Below are 16,669 nucleotides of genomic sequence, written 5' to 3' on the forward strand. Positions count from 1 at the left end.
AGGCACGCAATTGTCAACCAGAACCGTCTAGCCGCCAGTGGCTTCTGCACGCCGTGCCGGTACGGATGCAGAATGAAGGGCTCCTCGAGAGCTGCGGATAGCAGCGATGGTAGGCGTGGCACCCCTTGCTCTGCGTTGCCCAAGGATTACCGCGTCATCTTGACTCCGTTACCAACAGGCGAAGGACAAAGGCACGCAGTTGTATTTCACCGCGACGTCACTGGACGCCCGTACAGAATCGACGACTTCTGGAAGCCCTTGAAGGATGCTGGAGTAATTCAGCAGGTAGTGCGTACCAGCATAGGTGCGTATCACGTCTCTTACGTGTGGCTGCTGAAAATGATGACAGATGAGGCAAAGCAGACACTGCTGGACGCCGGACCGCTGTCGGTGAAGAGCCGACCATACCTCATTATTGACCCTGCGCGGCAAGCGCTCACGATTAAGCCACACTGGGTCGCTTTCGACGTCCTTTCCGAGACCACACTTCGAGCCTTCCAAGAGTATGGCGAGGTGAAGGTCATCAGCTATCGGTGAAAGGCGGAGGGTTTTGAAGTCGCCGAGTGAACGACTCGTGTCGTACATCTTTTTCGCCTGGCAGCAGACCCTCCTGGAGTACCTGTGGCGGTGGCCAGCGACTCAAGAGCAGCTCTCGAGGCCGTGTGTCTCCCGGAGAGGGCTGGCCTTAGTGCAGCCCTCTTGGTAACCAAGCTTTACGCCCTCCGCGCCAGTGGCACCGATGTCTCGTTGCACTGGATCCCTGCACACGTGGGAATCCCGGGCAATGAAGAGGCAGATGCCTTGGCAAAAGAGGCACACGGCATGGACACGGCGATCAGCCGGCAGTCATTGCCTCAGACTACTCCAGGAGCACCTTGCAGCGACTGCTGCTGAGCTGTCACCCCGACGCACGCGTGGCGAGGCGGAATCCCCCGACACGGCTCCCGGACCGGGGACTGACAAGGAGGGAGAGATCCCTCCTGCTACGCCTACGGATTGGCTGCTGCTGGACAGCAACCCGGAGCTTCTGCCGGGGTATAACTGACTCACCAGCCTGCACACGGTGCGGGGAAGACGAAACACTGGAGCACCTCCTATGTTTCTGCCCCGCACTCAACCAACACCGAGCCACCATGGTGGCTCAACTACGCCGCATGGGCCTGCCGTCAGCCTCCAGCACGGACCTGCTCTTCCCAGCCCGCAGTTCCAGCAGGGTATTCAAGGTCGTATTCTGTTACCTTGCCGATTCGATGCTGGCTGACCGACTGTGAGGGCACCCTGCCCGAGACGATGACGACTATCCTCTCCCTCCCCTTATTCCACTTTTCCTACTTTCTATCCCGCCTTCCCCGCCCCTCAGATGCTCAGCCGTGCTCCCTATAAGGGCTGCAGAAACATGCATCTTTTCTCTTTTCCTCAACCTCTACTACTACTACTACTACATCTTTTCCTGCACGAGAGTGTCCCACCAGACCGCGTCCCACATCGGAAGAGTCTTGTTAGCGGCGCTGCGCTCGTGGTTGTACCTGGACGCGCCCCGTTATGTCTTCGTTGCCAGAATACTGGACACATTCGACGTGAATGCCGAGCGCCCAGGTGCGCAGCTTGCCGAGCGTTCGTGCACAAGCAGGCTAGCTGTACTCACTCGTACGCCAGAGTTCAAGCGCAGGCGGAGATGTGGACCGGAGCGAGACGTTAATGGATGAGGAGGAAGTTGAGAGCCTGGCTGCAGTGGTGGCGTACATCAGTGACGCGGCCGCAGTGGCGGCATCCACCAGCGATGCAGCTTCGCAAGGGAACAAGGCTACAGAAGCTTGGGCAGGAGACGCCACTGAGGCAGACGCTTCGACAGTGCAGCACGAAGAGTAAGAAGATTTGGCGGGACGCACTTTCTTTTTCAAAGCAGCAGCCACCAACAAGCGTGCCTGGACTGATGAGAAAACAGACGCACTAAAGACCGCAGTAAGCGAAGCCGTCGGGCCGCTGGAAGACAGTGATTCAACGGACGAGGATGCAATGAGCGCCGCAGCAACACTTCCGCAGCGTCGACTCAACGAAGCAGGCACGGCGTCTCATGACACGCGGCTGCGAGCCATGGAAACGTGCGGGAACGTGCCTGGAACCAAGAAGCCTCGTGTTGCCAGCCAATGGCGGTCGGTGTCGCTTACACGCGACAGCGACAAGTCGACGCCCTGAGCGTCGACTGGACTGAGGGATGCTATATGCAAGGTATATGAAGGGAACGCCGTAGGCTCGGTCTGGTATCGCTCACCAATATGGAGTCCTTAGAGAGGTCGATAAAATTGCAACACTTAACGTCCGGGTGCTTAGTGCCAAGAGGCGGTAAAATCTGCGTTACCGACTTCGATCGCACTACGACTTTGATATTGTAGCCATTCAGGAGACCAAAGTGGAGACAGAGGACCAGACAGAGCGTATGGTGCGTCCTTTCGCGAGACGCTATGATGGGTCTGTTGCCCACGTGGTGAGTGTGTCTTCAGGGGTGCATTTTAATTCGGCTGAGCCTTGTTGCTGTAGTGCGTCCGTGACTACCTGCGAGTCAGGTCGTTTCATTGTATGCGATTTTCGCTGTTATCAGAAAACTGAGTCGGGACTTTTCATTGTATGTTACTTTTCCCTGTTACAAGAAAACTGGCGAGTAATTTTTCTGTACGCTCCAATAAGGCTCTAGAGCGAATGGAATCATATGAAGAAAGTGAGACGTACTTAAAATGGTGAGCATAGGCTAAATTTAACGGGAGATTTCAATTGTGTCTGTGCGGAACGTGACAAAACCAGTGGGAAACAACTGATGCGAGTGCTGCTGTTTTGAAAATACTGTTTTGAATGACATGATCGCAGAATTTCTTCTAGAAGACGTGGGTAAAGTTCTTTGCGGCGGAAAAGCAGTCATTTTGCCACTTTCAGGGTACGAGCCACGCTAGACTTGGCAGAGTGTACGTCTCGGCTGAGCTAATTCCTTCGTGTCAGGATTACTGAGTCACAACTGTTGCGTTTAGTGATCATTGCTTCTTGTTGTGTTGGAAAAGAAATCAGGAATAGCAAAGCATTTTTGGGGGGATCTCTGGAAACTTAATGCAAACTTGCTGAAAGAAGAGTTCTGTAAGCAGTTTCTCAAGGCTATAGATAAAACAACTCAAAACATAGATAGACGGGTACATAAATGAGAAGTTTGTAAGCAAACAGTTCACTGAAAGCACTTGAAAGGGCCAGTGTTTTGAGACACCGGGAAAAAGTATTTGAGTCCCGCGTTAGGTGTAATCTGCAGCAATTATTGGAAGCAGCAAGTACACAACCCGGTTACTTCTTACAAGACACAAAAAGCGTGAAGCAAAAACCTAGTTGATATTCCAGGTATTCAAGGGAGCATTGATTCATGCCATATCTGAGAACTTGGGCACAGGTGAAATGCCTACAAAACGAGCCTTGGGAACCGGAAAGAAATATGCTTCCCAAAATGAAATGACAAATAGAACATAATGTGTCATTGTTTACCACTAAAGAAACAATAGCAAGGTCCTTTTAAGAATATTACAAAGTACTGTTTTCTCTTATACGAGTTGACGTTGATCGATTTAGAAATGACTTCATTTCATTGATGCGAAGATTACACGATGAAACCAAAGAAATAACAGTAGAGGAGGTTTATCAAGGCGATTGTTCATTTAAATATTTGCAAGCCACCGAGGCCGGCTGGCTTAGGCGCTGCATTGGACGAAGCGTTATAGGTGTTATCGCCCCTGTTTGGACTGAAGTATACAACGAGGCTTATGAGAAAGAAACATCTTCCGCCGATCTTTTTGTCAGCACACACGGTTCCAATGCCAAAAACTTATGACCCAACCAAATTACGAAAATGTTAGATCGTATAGACCGATTCGTCTGACATAGACTATAAAATATGAATGGAAATATTGGTTAACAGATAGCAGACAGTACTGAAAGATTTAGTCAGTGAACATAAAACGTGCGGAATAAAAGAAAGGACAAAGGACAGTCGTGACAATTATGTCATGCTGCAAGTTGACCTTGAGAAGGCATTCGATCGCGTGCCGCACGATTTGCTTCTATCTGTACTTGATTATGTATATGTAAGCAATGTAATTAGTGAATGTGTGCGCATGGTTTACTCCGGATGTACGACAAGGCTGATAAACAAATCAGTAGGCGCGTGCATGCCAATGCGGCGCTCAGTGTGACAAGGGTGCCCGTTATCACCGGCTCTTATGTATATAATGGGTGTTTCAGCGAACACATTCGAATTTTTAAAGGTTGCCTGTGGCAGATAGCACAATTCTAGTTCAAGAGCTGGTCTTTTCAAACAAGCGGACATAACTTGCACAAAAAAATTGAAATGCATAATCGACTGATTAACAAAAATTTCCTAACTACGTTTTTATCTAATTACCTTATGGCTTATTGCAATTTACAAGTTATAGCTGTGCAGTTCACAAGGCGGATCCACTTGGAACGAATTCTCAGGATGGTACCAGTTTCGAGGTAAAAATTCCAGAACTTCGCAGAGAAATGCATTGGCGTTCCAGTTACTTTACTGAGAAAAGGTTGTTTTATGCATTGAAGCACAAAAGTAACTGGAACGCCAATGGATTTCTCCGTAAAGCGACTTGCAGCGTGCCACCTGATTTCGGAAATCGTTACTAGCGAGCGTGGTGTTCGAGTAGCGTATCGCACATTCGTATAAACACATTCTATTCCACTAAATTTTGAGTGGGTGCTGCCTGAGCGCCCGACTTAATGTTTTTGTTGTGGCAAATTTTGCCTGTATCGTGTGTGCACGGTGTGAAGCTGTATCGTGTGGGAGCCGTTAAGCATGGTAACTTGACGCGCTGTCTTGCGCGCGCGTGGGGGTGGAGGCAGCGACATACTGCAGTAACGTAACAAACAACAGATATTTTTGGCCGTCTGCGGGGGTGGTGTTGACGTGACAGCTTCGCAGGCTTCGCTGGTACCGCTGACGTAAAAATTTCGTCAACTCAGCTAATTGAATATTTGCTCGTTTAGTTTCGGTTTTTTCCGAATGCACAGTAATTAGCAAATTTTACGGCCCATTCCGTCTAAACAAATGAGTCGGTGACTACTAATTTGCATCAAAATTTTGAATTTCGATACAAGAAAGTGCGAACTTTACAAACTTCTTAAATTCAGGTTTAACTGTACCTTCGTTTATTAAGCTTTTAAAACACTGCATTTTAAATCGGTGCGCGCAATTGAACACTGAGGCAGTTTAGTTTCGCTTTTACAGCGAAGCTTTTAAGGACTAGGTTCCCCAGGATCGGGTCCGCGTGCAGAAAAACTATCATCATCAGCATTGGCTCGAGCGTCGTCGTTGTCTTCTGCACCTGGCTCGTTGGCGCCCCTCTATTTTGCGCTCGTGCCGTTGGATGCCGCACCGAGCACGAGCGCGTACTCGGCACGCGCAATCACGCCCGTAGACTGACCGGCGTGTACAATTTCGTCTGCATGTGCACGCTTGTTTGGCTCCATGAGCGTGGCGCTTTCTCGCCAGGTATGTCTTAGCACAGGTGTCAAAACGGATAACTAACATGACTAATAGGTCATGACACCATTAACATCACATGTTCGCCAGTTACGTCACGACTAACGATTATAAAGTCACGTGTGGTGCATACCCCCATTGGGTATGCGGGTATGAGCCAAGGACAAGAAAGAAAAAAAATAAGGAAGGAAGGATATAAAGAGAAAGAAGGAAGGCAAGAAAGAAATAACGTGTGGCTCATACCCGCGTTGGATATGTGGGTATGAGCCGCCGAGAGCAGGAGCGGGAGAGATCTCACAGGATCCTGACTCTGCCGTGCATTGCGCCGTGACTATGAACGGTGTGGCTCATACGCGAGTCTATGATGATAGGGGGCGGACTTGGCGCAGCAAACGCATGCACTACTTGGCCATCGCGCCGGGTGACGCCGGTGTCCTAGGTATAATCAATAATGATAGTATATAACTCCACTATAGCAATATTCACTACAGCCAACCCACCAGAGTCACAGCTTCGCTGGCTTCCATCTTCACAGTAGTGGAAGGGCTCTGAATTTTTTTAACCTATGCAATTCCCGTGTCTAAAGATTCCCTACAATCTATATTACCAAAGGGCCCAGCAACTGTTCTAAGTCTTCGCAGACGCTGCCTTTTGCAGTGCAGTCATTGCATACGAAACTAGACATGACAACTATAGGACTAACATCATTTTGCTTGTTCTTTCAGGGCAGGTCTCGTTCTCCTGGAGCCAACGCCACAGCGCTGCGTGACTGGCCAGGTCATACAGGCCAAGGGAATTCCTGTGAGTACTGTGACACGTACTTCAACTACGTCGTAGTGCAATTTACAAGTTTGAATTAAAATAGCTTGCTTATTTCGTTGTGACTGTTACTCTAGGCACTATCTGGAAATACAACCATTGAAGAGTGTCCAGTCAGCCACTTTTGGCTAATGACATTAACACCGAATTTGCATGAACACAAAAAACAGTTACCGTAGGTTCCGTTTATATTGTACCGTTGAAGTTATGGTTTTTTGTCCGTAGCCACAGGGACGAGGCGACTTGGAGGTAAATAGACTTTATTTGGGCGAACTTGTGCCCACGAGATAATTTCTGGCAAAACTATTCGGCGGCGACGAAAACATGTGCGGTCGAACGTCGTCGGAAAGACAGCCAGCACCCTCGCCAGTCCGGTATTTATAACAGCGTCAATGAACGCCCCGCAGCGTTCATGCCCGCGCATCAAACGCATCTCCAACACGCTATTTACGCGACGCTGAAAACGAGGTGAAAGCGCTGCTGCGCAAAGCAACGGACACCAACAGAAATAAAGGCATGTGGCAGTGCTCCCCTCGAATAAGCATCGTCCTGATGTTGCAAAGAAAACAATGCAAATAAAACATTAAACTTGCAAGCAACGAAAAATAAATACAAAAGATTGTGCACGAGTCAGCTAACGCTGGAAAAACTTCGTGCGCTTGACGCGGACGACTTCGGGGCGCGTTCGGCGTCGTTATGATTGCGTCACTCCATTCGGAAGAACTTCGTAAGCGCCATGTGACCTTGTAGGGACCAAAGTAGCGACGGCGAATCGGCGTCCACACCATCACACGATCATCAGGCGCGAAGTCTTGTTCCCACCGTCGGAAATGTCGGGCGTCAGTGTGTTGCTGCCGCTTGCTGAGTGTTCGGACAAGCTGGCGGGCGCTTCCTCGGCACGTTGTAGAAAGCCGGTAACATTTTTGTCGATGTTCTCGTCGTCGACGTGGGTTAGCATGGCATCCAACGTAGTAGTGGCTTCTCGGGCAAAAACGAGTTTGAAAGAAGTCATATGCGTTGCCTATTGCTGCGCTGTATTATACGCTAATGTGACGTATAGCAGAACTTCATCCCAGGTATTGTGCTCGACGTCCACGTACATGGCGAGCATCTTGTTTAAGCGTCTTGTTTAAGCGTTCCGTCAGGCTGTTCATCTGGGGGTGGTAGGTGGCAGTTCGGCGATGACACGTGTGGCTGAAACGCAGAACCTGCTGCGTGAGCTCAGCAGTGAACGCCGTTCCCCTGTCGGTAATCAGAACCTCGGGTGCACCTTGCCGGAGAACGATCTTCCTCACAAAGAATCTTGCGACGTCGAGTGCACTTCCTGACGAATTTCCTGACGAATTTCCTGGCACGTCCTGGCACGTCAGGTGCTCCGTCGCCATTACTAGCCACTCGTTTGCGCAAGTCGACGTCGGGAACGGACCGAGCAGGTCCGTGCCGATTTATTGAAAGAGCTAAATTTGCTGGTGGGTCGATAGGCTGTAGTAGTCCAGCCGGCCTGGCAGGTCGGGTATTACGGCACTGACAGTCATGGCAGGACCTTACGTAGTGAGCAACATCGACGTTGACACGGGGCCAGTAGTATTTTTCTCTAATTCTCAGTAAAGTACGAACGAATCCTAGATGTCCCGCGGTAGGCTCGGTGCGGGACACTTCCACAATCTCTTGCCGCAGATTGTCTGGCACGACTAGGAGGTATGTTGACCTATTGTCCCTGGCTTATATAGACTACTGTCACGTCAAACTTCTGTAACCGTAAGCGCCAGCGAGGCAGGCGACCTGACAGATCCTTCAGCTTGGCGAGCCAGCATTAAGCACTGTGGTCGCTAACAACCTTGCGCTCCTTGCCATACAACTAGGGTCGAAATTTTGTGACCGCCCAGACGATGGCGACACTCCCTTTCTTTCGGTCGTCAAATAATTGCCTTTAGCCTTCCTTCGACAGAGACCTGCTGGCGCATGCGATGACTCGTTCAAGGCCGTCATTTGTTTGGAGCAATACAGCGCCAAGCCCTACGCCACTTGCGTTTGTGTGAACCTCGGTGTCGGCCTTTTCATCAAAATGCCCAAGTATTGGCGGGGACTGCAGGCATCGCTTAACTTCTCAGAATGAGCCTCCTGCGCCAGTATACCATAAAACTATTCCAAACTCTTCATTCCAAGTCGGCCAATAGCACTCCATGATTGCTCAAACCGGCTCCGGCTATGGCCATATGGGCGGCCTCCATACCCAAATGGGCTGAGCTGGAGCCGTTTATACCTATCACGGAGGCTAACGGTCAATTTGGAATCAAAAGAGATTTGAGTAGTTTTGCGTTATACCAACCCTGTTTTCATTGAATTGGAACAGGTTCTAACGCGGAAGCAATAAAACAAATAAGGCAGAAAAGTTACATTTCCACTATTGCTTAATGTCATAGTAAGTTGCCGTCACCCGCCGTGGGCGATCAGTGGATTTGGCTTTAGGCTTCTAAGCACGAGGTCGCGGGATCGAATCCCGGCCGCGCCGGCTGTATTTTGATGGGGGCGAAATTAAAAACGCCTGTGTAGCGTGCACTGGGTGCACGTTAAAGAAACAGAGGGTCAAAATTATTGCGGAGTCCGACACTGTCACATGGGGCATAATCAGATCGTGGTTTTGACGAGTAAAAACCCAAGGATTTAATTTCAATTTGACATCGCAGGATCGCTCGTTTAGTGATGTCTATATTTCCAGCGGGTTCATGACACGTGCGGGTTTGCGGGCTCATGACACGTGCTATCATGTCCTGCTTTTTGAAATAAAGGATACAAAATCTTAGTTTCTGACTAACACGTACTCATTGACATCTAATTAAATTGGTCGTGCTCTATTGCATATATTACAGTATTAGGTAACGTCATTGAATTATTTCCAAAATTAAAAACAAGTGTAATTTTATTTATTATTTTTATTTAAGAATACTGTCAGCCCATGAAGGGCCATTACAGGAGTGGAAGATACGAACACATACAATAATAAAGTATGACAACAAAAAAGCAAGTAAATGAAGAACTGCACACGTCTCAACAGGGATGTGAATCAGTTTAAATTCTATGCACTGTGCAAATTCCCCCCAAAAATACGAAAGAAGAAATATGAACAGATACACCTTTGACAAAGTTATGATATACATATTAGTTAGCGGCAAAAAGAATATCGTGTACACATTGTAAAAATTCTTCAACGCATGAGGCTGACATGACAGAGTCGGGGAGCGCATTCCATTCTGCAATACCTCTCGGGATAAAGCTGTACTTAAAACAGTCATTTCTGACTTGAGGGGGTGTGATGTACTGGCTATGACGATGTCTGGATGTTTCATTTGTCGAGATTTTGAAGTATTTGTGTTTGTCGACAAGTAAGTGACCATTTATGATAAGGTAAATATGTTTCAGTCGCTCATACCTGGTACGCAGATCTAGCGGAGGTAAGTCGGCAAGCTTACAAAGTTCAGTGGGGGATTGGCAGTAGCGATACTTGTTAAATATGAACCTTGATGCTAACCTCTGGATTTTATCAAGTTTTTGTTGGTTGGATTTAGTGTAGGGATCCCATACAGTTTTAGCATACTCCATGATAGGACGTATTAAGGATTTATAGGCTAAGATTTTTACCTCAGGTGTCGACGCACTTATATTCCGCCTTAGACTCCAAAGCGCTTTGCTGGCCTTACTACATACAGCATCAATGTGTTGATTCCATCTGAGGTCGGAAGTGAACGTTATTCCTAGATACTTATGTTTATCGACTCTGCTAATGGTTATACTACTTATGTTGTAATGGAAATGCAAAATTTCTTTCTTTCTCGTTATGGACATAACAACAGATTTAGCTGCGTTCAGTTCCATCTGCCAGTCGTCACACCATTTCTTAATTTTTTGCAGACTAGATTGTAAATTGGCCTGATCATTACTGTTTCGAATTTTATTATACATCACACAATCATCAGCAAAAAGTCTGACAGGGACACTAATATTATTAGGCAAGTCATTTATAAATATCAGAATTAAGACAGGACCTAACACACTTCCTGGGGAACACCTGACACAACACGGGAAGGGCGTGATGTGCACCCGGCGAATTCAACGTATTGTTCTCTAGAAGAAAGGTAAGATGAAAACCACTGAGTGATGGCGGGGTTTTGAAATGCGGAATTAATTTTTGTGATTAACTTCGGATGGGATACTTTTGTCAAATGCTTTCGAAAAGTCGAGGAAGATTATGTCTGTTTGACCACGGGAGTTTAGGGTTTCAGAGAGGTCATGTACAATTTCAATGAGTTGGGTGGTTGTTGAAAGCTTTTTTCGGAAACCCAGGAAAAAATAAGTTGTACTTGTCCAAGTAAGAAACTAGTTGTTTATAAATGATGTGTTCGAGGAGCTTAGAACACGCGCTTGTAATTGAAATTGGTCTATAATTTGCCACTTCCGCAGTACTACCACCTTTGTGTATAGGTATGATTTTTGCGCATTTCCATGCTACCGGGAAGCAACCACCATCAACAGAGGACTGAAAAATTTTAGTTAGGTATTTAAAGTTCCATTCTGCATATCTACGCAAAAACTCGTTTGGAATGCCGTCAGGACCAGGGCTCTTCTTAATATCGATATTCAGCAAGAGATTTAGAACACCTTGTTCATTGATTTCAATGTCTACAATAGGGGGTCTAGCGGGTGTGTTGGCTACAAGAGGTATATGACCGTTATCTTTAGTAAAAACGGATGTAAAGTAATCATTAAAATTATCAGCTTGCATTGTAGCTGTACTGCTGGATTCTGGAGATAATGGTTTTGTGGATGGGTTGACATAACGCCAGAACTTCTGGGGCGCCTCTTTAAGGAACTTCGTAAGTGTCACATTATAAAACTTATCTTTACATTCTTTTATAAGGCATTTCAGGTCTTGGCTCATGCGTTGAATTGAGTTCTTCTTATCGGGGGTTGGATACCTCGAACAGTCCCCACGTTTCCGCCTTAATCGTCTCTTTAGATGTATCACTTCCCTTGTAATCCAAGGATTTTTCCTTTTAATTCTTTTATAGCACTTTGGTATGTAATTTTTAATACAATCCATGACCGTTTCAAAATAGTATTCCCATAAATCATCTGTACTAGTTTTCGACTCAAAGAGATCAACAAAATGGTCCAATGAACGCTCTAAAAAGTCTAACACACCAACATCATTAGCAGAGGAAAATTTCAAAAACTTCAATATAAAGCTAAATGAGCTAATTACAAATGAGTGACGTCACAAAGAAGTTCGATCATGAAATCTCTGCTATTTCGGCGTTATTTTATCGTACTTATTATTTCTGGTATCTCCGGTATTTCTCCGATGTTTCGTAGTTATTATAAGAGAGTTTAGAATTGGGGCCCCACGTGCCTTGGGGCCCCAACCAGATAACGGGCCACAACTGAGCATGCGCAAAACGCAAGGCAACCTTGGGTGTTTGCGCTAGGCTCAACCAAAGACGCTAAACTCGAGAAATAGCGTGGGTTTCCAAGCCACCTTGGGTGGCTCGCTCGGGCGACGAGCAGTCGCGTGATAGCGAAGAGAGACATACGAGCCGCAGCCGCGTTAGAGCTGTTAATAAACTCGAATTCACAAAAGTGAAAGCAAGCGTTTTAGATACTTTCAGGTGAATTAGCAATTATGTGGCATCACATTCAAAAGTCACGAATACAGTGATCTTAAATTATTACTGCCAAATGTTCTACATTTTACAATGAAATGTGGTAGCGCATAATTTGCTAAACATTTTTATTCGCTTGGTATTTTACTCATGTATTGCCACATTTCTCTCACTGCTAGCTAAGTTTACATTAGTTAATCTTACCAAATAATTGCTTGTTAGGTAAGAACCCGCAAGGATTGCATAAAAAGATCGCCGTCCCTAAACAACAAAGGACAAATTATTGTTTTGGTCAACCATAAGACTACCAAGAAAGGGTCAATAATATAAACATGTTAAATAAAAAATACTACAAAGTGACGGTTCATACTAACAGCCGTCGAAATATTATTCGTGCACAACCTGGTGTAAAGTTACATTTAATATAGACATAAAATACTACGCCTGTCATAAAAGTATCCCACCATGCTATTGGTAGAAAACCAAGAGTCGACTGAGGTTGACCTTTTTTTTTTTTTGTTCAGTCGCCATAACAGTCGCATGTCTTAACCTATAGAAACACAGCTTTCAGATTTCTAGCGTGATATTTTAGGGCGAACATGAAACACGAAACGAGCAAACATATTCCCATAATGACAAAAAGTAAATCTCGATTGATGTTTTCGTACTTCTCTTTGCCTACAAAATAGGTTCCCTAGTCCTTCAACACCACCACGTCCCCGCTCCTTATATTTCTCAAAACAGACCTGAAACCCATCCTCCAGACCAGGACTACTACTGCACTACTACTGTGCTTTCTGGCTTTGAAATGTTTGCCTTTCAGGTGCCTTTTGAATCTCTGAGAGAAGCCAGAATTCTAACTTTTATCGAAAAATCTCAAAAAGCTGGAATCAACTAGCGCAAGACAGGGGTAATTGGAGATCGCAGGGAGAGGCCATGGTCCTTCAGGGGTCATAAATATAAACCGATGATAACGATGATGGTGATGATGGCCCGCAACAACAGGCAGCGTTATGAACCATTGAAATATTCTGCTGTGCCAAAAAAGGTCATACCGTGTGATCCACATGAAAAGGTGCATTTTGTTACCAGGTATGCGAATTTCTCTGTCAACATGGCAGAAAACATTTTGCCGGCACCCGCTGCCTACTGAAATTGACTTCAAATAGCATTCACACTATTTTTGTTGCTATTTTCGACTGAGCGATTTCTCGGGCACTTCATAAAGTCCTTATGCGGTTAGTTTAGGGCCTCGCAAGGAGCGGTTGAGACACTAAAGGTATTTGGATGAGAGCGCGAACAAGTAGGACCATTTCTACAGCAATTGAATTACTTCTGCTTTCCAAATGCTTGTGCAGGAAGAAGTCCCCAGTGGACGCGTTGACGACGTGCATCCTCTGAGGACTTCCTTGGTTTTGGTACTGGATTTCTACATAAAAAAGGTAATTTTTCTAATGAAGCCTGTCAAATGGCACACAGGGTTATTTAAACGCTTCGAGTGTTGTATGTGGTTCTCAATGATTGGTTTAATTAGGGCCCTATGTATGTGAACAAATTTTTATAGTTGCCGTATATATATCGCTTTCGTAGTCCATGTGTGCGCATACCTGCTCACATGTTTTCCGCGCACGCAAATTGACAGACTACAATATGTTAGATATAGTTAAATTTAAACGTTAGCACCTAATTTCCAGTAGCTGGATTCTCGATAGTGCATCACATTTCATAAACCATGGGGTATTGTCCAATGATCCCACTGATTTACTCAGTCGAACAGGTGCCTGTCACAACGGAAGTGATCAGTCTTGCCATAATGCACAGGCCAAAGATCTAACGGAACAGCTGGCTGGCGCAACACGACAGTTGTACTCGCGACTCCACGTAAGCGCTCGCTACCTAGCGGCCGCGCCGACAAACAGCCTATCCAGGTTCAGTCTTGAAACGAAAGACTGTCCCCTCGCTAATGTAATTTTGTCTGCAAGTACGGTAGCCGGAATGATAACTGTCTCGGAAGGTCTGAAGTTGATCACGACACATGTTATGTCACGTGGCGACATACCGGGTTCATAGCATGACTTAGTTTAGCGGTGAAAGCAGAAGATGCTGTTTTCTCATCCAACGCGGTGATTTGTCAGTTTATTGGCTCGCAAAAAATAGAACCAACCACAAACAGAGTTCGTTCCACTTTTGGAGCGTTCGACCAGCGCACAGCGCCGCTAGTTGGCTTTAGCACACTTTGCGCGCAGCTAAATGCCATTACAACCGGTTCAATTGCATAGCTTTGTATCTGGAAAAGCTGTACGAGTTTTATTTGTAGTATGGCGCGAAACTTAGTTGAATTGTTGCCTTTCACGGGCCTTCCTCCACCTTGTGAGATTCGGCGGAGCAGATGTTGAGCATCGTTGAGCTTCTCGTTTTCTAGTGATTCGTCCTCGTTCAGCGATCTGCTTGCCTCCCGGCTAGTTCGGGTCTAAATCAATCGTTCAGGAAGAATCCTTATGCAACTGCAAAGTTTATTTTCCAAACGAACAAAACACGGGCGGTGATGGCAGAAGGACGCCCCCTTACATCTTTATTTGACCCTTTGCAGCCCAATTCAACACGGAAAGTGACGTCACGACTACACTTACGTCACGAACCATGTTCATCTTGGCTGTGCTGGTCGCGCTCGTGGCGATCAAGCTAATCCAGATCACACGGGCGGTGACGGCGGTGGCAGAAGGACGCCCCCTTACATCTTTATTCGACCCTTTGCAGGTTGGTGAACGGAAGTTCATTCCTAAATACTTTTTCGGCCCCGTATTTTTGCCGCCGCCCCCTCCGTTGCCCCCGTGTTGCTTGATATACGATAATTTTGGTGTCAAGTGCCTTGTAGTTTAGTGCTCTTTGCACTATATATACAGCTAGTGGGGCCATGAAGAGGCAATGCCGTTTATGCAGCGACTCCCTCCGCGTAGATGGACGCTTCATGAAATGCTCCGAATGTGAGTACGGCTACCATCTCGGTGATTGTTCTGGCTGCAGTGAAGCAACATATAAAAGCAAAGGTGAGAGCGGGCGCAAGGCGTGGCGATGTTCGGCGTGCAGAGCGCCAAAAGCTAACGCAGCAAAATGACAGGCGATGAATCCCGACCTCTCGGTCTTTTTGGGAGAACTTACTCGCAAACTCGACATGCTTGCTAGCTTGCCGAGACAAGTAGAAGTGAACGCTTCAATTCAGCTAATGTCTCAAAAATACGATGAAATAGGGAGTCGTCAAATTGCCCAGGAAAAAGCAATAACCAGCTTGAAGAAAACGGTCTCTAAACTCGGAAGACGGTGCAATCCCAAGCGACATTCAGCGACTCAGAACCTCAGTAAACGACCTTGAATGGCACAGCAGGAAGTTGAATGTTGAAGTGCATGGAATACCGGTAACTGATAATGAAAACCTCCTGACAAAGCTAAATGATGTGGCAAGATCAGTTAGCTTGTCAGAGCTGACCGCGAGTGACGTTGAGGCCGTGCATAGATAGATTGCCTTCGAGACAAGGCAAAATACCCGCAATCATCGTGCGATTTTCACAGCTGTCTCTGCGAAATAGATGTATTGAAAAGCGAAAAGTTTTAAGAAGCATGAGCTCAAATATTTCAATCTGTGAAAACATGACCGCACAGAACCGGCAGTTGCTGCGCCGCGTGAAGGAATGGGCGAGTGCAAATGATCATCGATTCGCGTGGCATGCGAACGGAAAAATTCTTGTTCGAAAGAAAGAGAATGAATCTGCGGTTGTCATTCGTTGCACGGCTGACCTCGATAAACTGTATGCAGCAGTTGAATTGTATAGCTAACATATTTATTGATCTTTTTGATGGACTGAGAAAATTTATCTGACTTAGATACAATTATCCGAAGCCACGGTTCGAATTGCTGTAGTTGTATACATTTTAACCTTAGGGTCTGGCAGAAACAAGAGACGAACTTACTTTTTTTTTGGCAGAATGGAAGGACCATTTAATATTGTCATGTTTTCGGAAACATGGTTTGTTTCGGAAGACGATGTGTATAATTTTCCTGGTTACAAATCTTTTTAGATGAACCACCGTGATCAACGTGACGAAGGTGTCTCAATGCTTGATTTCAAATTTATTTAACTCTGAGCTTCTCTCTGAATTATGTTACACTAATCAGCACTACGAAACTGTTGTTGTTAAATGCAGTAATGTAATTTTCTGTGTTTGCTACCGGCCGCCATCAGGAAATTTTCTTTTTTTATCATATTTAGATTCACTGTTAGAATTTGTTGACATCAGCTATTATCAAATAGTTCTTGGCGGTGACCTGAATATAAATGATTGCTCAGAATAACAGCAAAATTTAATTAGAATCCCTGTTACATATCCATCTCTGTCAAAACGTCATTACGTCGCCTGCGCGAGTTACGGCAACATGACAGATTGAATTGGACTTGTTCATAACTAACTTTGACATGCCTTCTGTAAAATCTGGTGTTTTAGTATACGCAGTTAGTGATCACTTACCTGTATTCATATCGATTGCCACTGCAGTTAAAAAACAAAAACAACCGCATCAAACGTTTTCTTACAGCGTCATAAATGCTATTAGGTTGTCTACTTTCCGAGATTGTCTTGCCAGTGTTTTTTTTTTTTTTGG

The 16,669-nt window shown here is 45.9% G+C and overlaps 1 long non-coding RNA gene across 1 annotated transcript; it reads left to right on the forward strand.

Moving 5' to 3' along the window:
* Positions 1-6,284: 6,284 nt before the first annotated feature.
* On the forward strand, positions 6,285-14,814 carry LOC125940957 (uncharacterized). The gene is made up of 3 exons (XR_007464118.1): positions 6,285-6,340; positions 13,374-13,457; positions 14,606-14,814. It is a non-coding gene; the product is annotated as an uncharacterized LOC125940957 (long non-coding RNA).
* The last annotated feature ends 1,855 nt before the right edge of the window (positions 14,815-16,669 follow it).

This window comes from Dermacentor silvarum, chromosome 10, assembly GCF_013339745.2.
Source record: "Dermacentor silvarum isolate Dsil-2018 chromosome 10, BIME_Dsil_1.4, whole genome shotgun sequence".
NCBI lineage: Eukaryota > Metazoa > Arthropoda > Arachnida > Ixodida > Ixodidae > Dermacentor > Dermacentor silvarum.